An 8,162-nucleotide genomic window follows, 5' to 3' on the forward strand; every position below is an offset into this window, starting at 1 on the left:
CCTCCTTTGTTGGGGCCGCCCTCAACCCCTCCCCCCCTCCTTGCTGCCCGCCCCCCCGCCCCCCCGCCCCTCCGCCTCCCCGCCCCTCCGCCTCCCCGCCCCTCCCCAGCAAGGGCTGCATCCATTTTAACAGCACTTCACAGTGTGTGAAGGGCTTTCACCTGCGTTAGCTCCGTGGCGCCTTGGTTGTGGCCTAGCACGCTCGGCACTCGAACCTGAACATCTTGGGAAGATGCAGATGGACACTGCGGCGGGGCTGAGGTTCTGCCTTTCTCACAACCTCCCAGGTTGTGCTGGTGCTGCTGGTCCGGGCCCTCACTTTGAGAACTGCTTTAAAGAGTTCTTGGAGAAATTAATTTTCTTGCAGAGGAGGGGGAAAAAAAAAAAACCCCTCAGGCTTGGATATTTAGGTTGCCTGAGGTGATGACAGCAGGCTTTTCTCTGATAACCTAAATCAAGACTTTGCCTGAAGAAGACTCACTTCTTAGCTATCCCTGCGATTGCATTGTCGGTGACGGACAGTTTAGAACCCAGGGCCAGAGCCAGAGGCCACAGCCCCCTGTCATTGCTTTATCTCATAAATTCAGGGTTTTAGAGCAGGCTTGATGAGGCCAGGCAGGTTATACGAACCTGTGAATTGAATGCGTGGAGGACACATGGGATAGGGGCCGAGGACCAGGTGATGTGGTGCCATTGTACATTCCCGCCAGAAATACATGCGTTCCAGTTGGGTCACATCTTTCAATTCCTGTCTTTTATTTTCTTCTTCTTCTTATTTTTATTGAAGCATAGTTGGTTTACAATGTTGTGTTCGTTTCAGGTGTACAGCAAAGTGATTAATTTTATATATATATATATATCTCTTTTTCAGATTCTCTTCCATTATAGGTTATTACAAGATACTGAATATAGTTTCCTGTGCTATACAATAGGTCCTTGTTGGTTATCTGTTTTATATATAGTAGTGTGTATCTGTTAATCCCAAAATCCTAGTTTATCCCTTCCCACCCCTTTCCCTTTTGGTAACCATAAGTTTGTTTTCTATGTTTGTGCGTCTATTTCTGTTTCATAAATAAGTTCATTTGTGTCATTTTTTTTAGATTCCATATATAAATGATATATAATATTTGTCTTTGTCTTACTTAGTATGATAATCTCTGGGTCCATTTGTTTTTTTTATTTTGGCTACTCTAGTGGGTATGTGGTGGTACCTCATTTTAATTTGCATTTCCCTGATGACTCATGATGTTAAGCACTTTTTCATGCACTCATTGGTCATTTGTTACATCGTCTTTTTTATTTATCTATTTATTTTTGGCTGCATCGGGTCTTAGTTGCAGCACACAAGATCTTTCATTGTGGGATGTGGGCTCTCTAGTTGATGTGCACGGGTCAGAAGTTGCAGTGCATGGGCTTAGTTGTCCTGTGGCATGTGGGAATCTTAGTTCCCTGACCAGGGATCGAACCTGCATCCCCTGCATTGAAAGGCAGATTCTTAACCACTGGACCACCAGGGAAGTCCCTGTTACATCTTTTGTGAAGTGTCTGCTCAAATCTTTTGCCCATTTTTATAGCTTGTTTGCCTTCCTATTTTTTTTTTAAACCCAGTTTTTTTTTTTTTTTTTTTTTTTTTTTTTTTATATTTTTTTTTTTTTTTTTATATTTTTTTTTTTTTTTTTATATTTTTTTTTTTTTTTTTATATTTTTTTTTTTTTTTTTATATTTTTTTTTTTTTTTTTATATTTTTTTTTTTTTTTTTATATTTTTTTTTTTTTTTTTATATTTTTTTTTTTTTTTTTATATTTTTTTTTTTTTTTTTATATTTTTTTTTTTTTTTTTATATTTTTTTTTTTTTTTTTATATTTTTTTTTTTTTTTTTTTTTTTTAATATATTTGTTTTGTTTTTGGCTGTGTTGGGTCTTTGTTGTTGCACGTAGGCTTTCTCTAGTTGTGGCGAGTGGGGGCTACTCTTCATTGCCGTGCATGGGCTTCTCATAGCGGTGACTTCTCTTGTTGTGGAGCACGGGCTCTAGGCGCATGGGCTTCAGCAGTTATGGCACGTGGGCTCAGTAGTTGTGGCCCACGGGCTCTAGAGTGCAAGCTCAGTAGTTGTGGCACACAGGCTTAGTTGCTCCACGGCATGTGGCATCTTCCTGGACTAGGGCTCGAACCCGTGTCCCCTGCATTGGCAGGCGGATTATTAACCATTGTACCACCAGGGAAGCCCACCTTCCTATTTTTGAATCATCAGAGTTCATTGTATGTTCTGGACAGAAGTCTTTTTTCAGATATACGTATTGTTAGTATTTTCTCCTACTTGGTGGATTGCCTTTGCATGTTCTCAGTGGGGTCTCTCAAAGTGCAGAAGTTTTTAATTTTGATGAAGTCCAATTTATCAATGTTTTTCTTTTATGCTTTTTTGTTTCCTAAGAAAGCTTTGTCTACCTGGGTCACAAAGGTTTTCTCCAAGAATTTTTATCATTTTAGCTTTTACATTTAGGTCTAGGATCCATTTTGAGTTAATTTTTGTGTATGGTGTGAGGTTGGGCTTGATGTCCATTTTTTCCCATATCCAGCACCATTTGTTGAAATGATTATCCTCTCTCCATGCAACTGCCGTGGTCCCTTTGTTAAAATTCACTTGACCGTGTACGTGTGGTCGGTTGCTATGGTTTGTGTTCCATTGATCTGTATATCTATCCGTATGCCAATTACCACACAGTCTTTGATTGTATTTTATGGAGAGTACTGAAATCACGTATTGTAAATCCTCCAAATTTGTTCTTCTTTTACAAAACTGTTTTGCCTATTCTAGTCCTTTGTTTCCATATGATTTTCTGTATACTTTTTAGAATCAGCTCATCAGTTTCTACAAAATGCCTGCTCGGATTTTGATTGGGATTGTAGTAAAGCTATAATTGAATTTGGGGGAAATTAATGTCTTAACACTATTGAGTCCCCCCATCTATGAATATTTCAGTTGTTTTTTGCTGGTGCCTATGACTCTTGGATTCTGAATTCATTTCGTTGGCATTTCATCATGTGAGATTTCTGTGATTTTCAGTGGAAGAGCAGCTAGAAAGTTCGTGGTACCTGTGTTTACCTTCTTTTGGCACTCCATCCAAGCAGGAATCCCTGCCACATAGAGGCAGTGTGCAGGCCCCTGCAGAACATAGCAGGGTGAGGACTGAAGCAGGATGTGTTGCCTGTGTAACCTCTGAAAAACTGAAGGTCTCCCAGCTTGGAGAGAGAGGCAGTAGTTTTTTCAACTCCCTTTCACAAATAATGCCAACCATACAGAAAATGGTGCAAAGAGGAATTCTGCAGAAAAATTACAGCTGTATAGAATGCCCTGATATCACCTCATCAAGTCAATCGTAGAACCTCTAACCCTGGAAAAATAAGTTTAAATTGGTTCATTCCAGAGCCAGGATAAGATCAAGCTGGCAGCTATGAACAATAAAAAGTTTTGTTCTTTCTCTTTTCCCTTTTTTTTCCAGATACGCTCTGAAAAGGTCAACCAGATTATCTGAGGCACAAACATTAGTGTGCAGAGTTGGTGACGGTTTTATGGATATAAAAAGCAGTCGACAGTAACAGGATAAATCGCTATTTCTCTTATTACTTGTCCTGTATTAGGTGGAGGACTCCCACCCTCTCAGCTCTCAATTCCTTCCTCTCTCTCCTCTTCCTTTTCGAGGTGACCAGTCTTAGGAGTTTTTTTTGATTTTCCCACATCTTTTTCTTTTCCTGTTGATATGTGTTTATACATAGGAAACGTAGTGTTTTGGGGGGGATGTTCTCCCCAACAAATGGTACATATTGTGCATATTTTGTAAACATGTCTTCTTTTTGATGTTAACTCTACAAAGCATCAGAGGTCTAACCATGTCACTCCCTATGGCTCTAGCTCATTCCTTTTAACTGCTGTGTTCTAGTCTGCTTGGGGGACTGTAGCACAGTTTTAATAAATCCCCTATTGGCTGGCCACCTGGGTTGTTTCCAAGTTTTCTTCATTACAAGCAGAGCTGCTCCTGCATCTTTGCACGTGGCTCCCAGTGCGCACATGTGGAAGGTTCTTTAGCATAGATGTCAGGGTCATTGCTTTCCTAAGATAACTTTCTGCCGTACTGTAGCAGCCTTAAGCAAACAGTGCTGCAAGCATCTGCTTGCTGGTGAGTGAGCTGGCCATCAGTGCTACTGGGCTACGGGAGTTGTATTTGCTCTTGCTTGAGGCTCTCATTTTCAACTTTGTGCGGAGTTGGTTTGGACAAGGCAGAAACAATCAGCCACGCACTTTGTGTGATGTCTTGGCCGAGGTCCACCCAATGTGGTGGAGACGTGTTATGGGTGTGAGTGTGTTGGTATCAAACCGAACAAATTCCTTTGGTTTCCAGTATTATGAGCTTGTAAGAAACATTATGTGAATGTCCCAAATGGGTTCCTTCACATATGTTGCCACTTTGTATAAAGTAGTGCCAGCATCTCACATGAATGATACACGGTGTGTGTTTATTAGTACCGCAGAGAATCATTTATTTTCCTTTAGGTTTATTCATAGTATATGATATTTCAAAAACTCAAACCTTTAATCATTAACCAGGAAGTCATTTTGATAGATAGACAGACAGACAGATAGATAGATAGATAGATAGATAGGATGGATGTTGACCTTTTCCTAGGCCTTGTATTTTAAGATCCTTGTTACATAAGTGACACTTGAGCTAATGCGTGTCAAAAATTTTTTTTAGCCATTGCAAAGTTGTGGAGAATTTATCCTTGTTATTGGGGCATCTTCCAATATACCCCCCCTGCCTTTTAAAGCTAGGAGTTGAAGCAGTATATACATGGTTAAAGATGAAATATATGTTATGAAGTTAAAAGTGACTATTTAAAGATGTCATCTCGCATCATCAGATGCCAATTATCCTATCTCCAGCTTTTGACGTAGGAGGTGGTTATTCCCAGGGATGTTCTTGGCAACTTGAAAAGATAAATGGGTGGAAGGAAATGAGAGCAAATGTGATGATAAATTTACTTACAGAGCAGAACCTACCTTTTGCACTTTGCCCTCGTGGTTCCGCTTTAGTGCTGTAAAACTGTACATATACACGTAAAACTTAGGTAGGAAAATGCTGAACATGAAAGATGACCGTTTCCCTTTTTCCTTGTTCCATTATGGACAAGTTAGAATTGCTTTTTTGGAAACATGAGTAAGATTTTATTGGAAACATTTTGCTGTTCTTCTCTCTCCTTTCATGGTTCTTAAAAAGCTGTCACTGTGTTTTCTTGTGATGCTTTCTGTCTCTGTAACTGCTCGTTGGACCAACTAGAGGCCTTGGAAGTGTGAACGGTTTCTCTGGCGTTTACCTCTGTGTGTTTGCCAGTTGTCACGGTATATTAGCGAGTGCTATTTAATCCCATGCTAGCTCTAAAAATAACACGATGGGAAATATTTAGAGAAAGTTTAAACACTACATCCAGATCTCAGCTTATCTCAAATAAAAGCCACTAGTTCCATTCAGGTAAAAACACTTGTAGAAATCCAGGGTGGCTTTTTTCTTTTGAATTGGGGTTTTGGTTTTTGGTTTTTGGTTGTTTCTTCCTGTCCTTTTGTACTCCATCTCCCCCACCCTCCAACAGCCATTCTGCTTTCTGTCACTATCTGTTAGTTTGTATATCCTAGAATTTTATATAAATGGACTCGAAACAGTGTGTATTCTTTTTCTTTTTTTAAAAAATTGGGGACTTCCCTGGCAGTGCAGTGGTTAAGACACCATGCTTCCAATGCAGGGGGGCACAGTTTGGATACCTAGTCGGAGAACTAAGATCCCACGTGCCACGTGGTGCAGCCAAAAAAATATATATGTAAAATTGAAGTATAGTTAATTTACAGTGTTGTGTTAATTACTGCTGTGCAGCAAAGTGATTCAGTTATGTGTGTGTATATATATATATATATATATATATATATACACACACACACACACACACACACACATATATATATACACACACATACATTCTTTTTAAAAAAGTATTCTTTTCCATTGTGGTTTATCATAGGATATTGAATATAGTTCTCTGTTCTATATAGTAGGACCTTGTTTTTTTATGTATTCTTTTCCTGGCTTCTTTCATTCAGTGTAATTATTTCAAGACCCATCCATGCTGTACGTTATTGTGAACCAAGAGTTTGCTCCTTGTTACTTATGAGTGGTATGGACATTTGAGTTGTTTGCAGTTTGGGGCTATTACAAATAGAGCTACTATGAACATTTGTGTACCAGCCTTTGAAAGGACATTAAAAAGCTTTCCTTCCTTTTGGGTGAATACATAGGAGTGGAATGCCTGGATCAGATGTTTATATTTTTAGGAAACGGACTGTTTTCCAGAGTGGTTGTGCCATTTTGCATCCCCACTGGCAGTGTAGGAGAGTTCCAGTTCCTCCACATCCTCATCAACATGTGGTATGGTTAGTCTTTTTAATTTAATTTAGCCATTCTAATAGTTGGGTAGTGCTATCTCATTGTTTTAGTTTGCATTTCTCTAATGACTAATGAAGTTGAGCATTTTTTTCATGTGTTTATCTACTATTCATCTGTCTTCTTTGGAGAAGTATTCATACGCCTTATGCATTTTTTATTGGGTTGTTTTTCTGTTTTTTTTGGCCGTGACACGCGGATTGTGGGCTCTTAGTTCCCCGACCAGGGATCGAACCCATGCCCCCTGCAGTAGAAGTGCGGAGTCTTTTTTTTTTTTTTTTTAATAAATGTATTTATTTATTTTTGGCTGTGTTGGTCTTTGTTGCTGTGCATGGGCTTTCTCTAGTTGTGGCAAGTGGGAGCTACTCTTCATTGTGGTGTGTGGGCTTCTCATTGCGGTGGCTTCTCTCGTTGTGGAGCATGGTCTCTAGGTGCACGGGGTCAGTAGTTGTGGCACGCCGGCTCAGTAGTTGTGGCGCACAGGCTTAGTTGCTCCGCAGCATGTGGGATCTTCCTGGACCAGGGCTCCAACCCGTGTCCCCTGCATTGGTAGGCGGATTCTTAACTACTGCGCCACCAGGGAAGTCCCAAGGAAGTGCAGAGTCTTAACCACTGGGCCGCCAGGGAAACCCCCTCATTATTGAATTTTGAAAGTTCTTGATATATTCTGGATACAAATCCTTTATCAGATATATGATTTCCAAATATTTTCTCCCCTGTGTGGCTCTTTTCCTTCTCTTAACAGTGTTCTTTTAAGAGCAGAAGTTTTAAATTTTGATAAAATCCGATTTATCTATTTGTTCTCCTTTGCATCATTCTTTTCTTGTTATATCTAAGAAACTTTGCTTAACTCAAAGTAACAATGTTTTTTTCCTCTAAAAGTTTTATAATTTGAGTTTTTACATTTAGGTCGATGACCCATTTATAGTTAAATTTGTATATATTGTGGGTTATGAATGGAAGTTCGCTTTTTTGTATATAGGTATCAAATTGTTCCATTGTCTTTTGTTGAAAAGACCATCCTTTCTCCACTGACTTGCCTTTGCACCTTTGTTGAAAATAAGTTGTCCACATACGTGTGGGTCTATTTCTGGGCTCTGTTTTGTTCCATTGATCTATTTGTCTATTTTTACACCAGTTCCACACTATCTTAACTAATGCAGGTTTATAATAAGTCTTGAAATCAGGTAGTGTTAGTATTCCAACTTTGTCCTTCCTCTTGACTATTCTAGTTCCTTTATATGTCCATGTGAATTTTAGAATCTGGTAACAATTTATACAAGAAGCCTATTGGGATTGCATTAAATCTTTAGGTCAATTTGGAGAGAACTGGCATATTGACACTATTGAGTCCTCCAGTCCCTGGACATGATATATCTCTTGATTTATTTAGGTCTTCTCTAATTTCTCTCAGCAGTGTTTTTGTCATTCCCAGTGTACACACCTTTCACATATTTTGTCAGATTTATTTTTCATATTTTGGAGTATATTATAGATGATATTATTTTAAAAATTTCAAGTCATGATTGTTCATTACTGGTAGATGGAAATGCACTTGAATTTTTTATATTGGCCTGCTATTCTGCCACCTTGTTAAACTCACTTATTAGTAGTCTTTTGGTAGATTCCTTCAGATTTCTATATAGGAAATCATGTAATCTGTGAATAGTGACAGTT

The sequence above is a fragment of the Lipotes vexillifer genome, unplaced genomic scaffold (genome assembly GCF_000442215.2).
Source record: "Lipotes vexillifer unplaced genomic scaffold, Lipotes_vexillifer_v1.1 scaffold232, whole genome shotgun sequence".
Classification (NCBI taxonomy): Eukaryota; Metazoa; Chordata; class Mammalia; order Artiodactyla; family Lipotidae; genus Lipotes; species Lipotes vexillifer.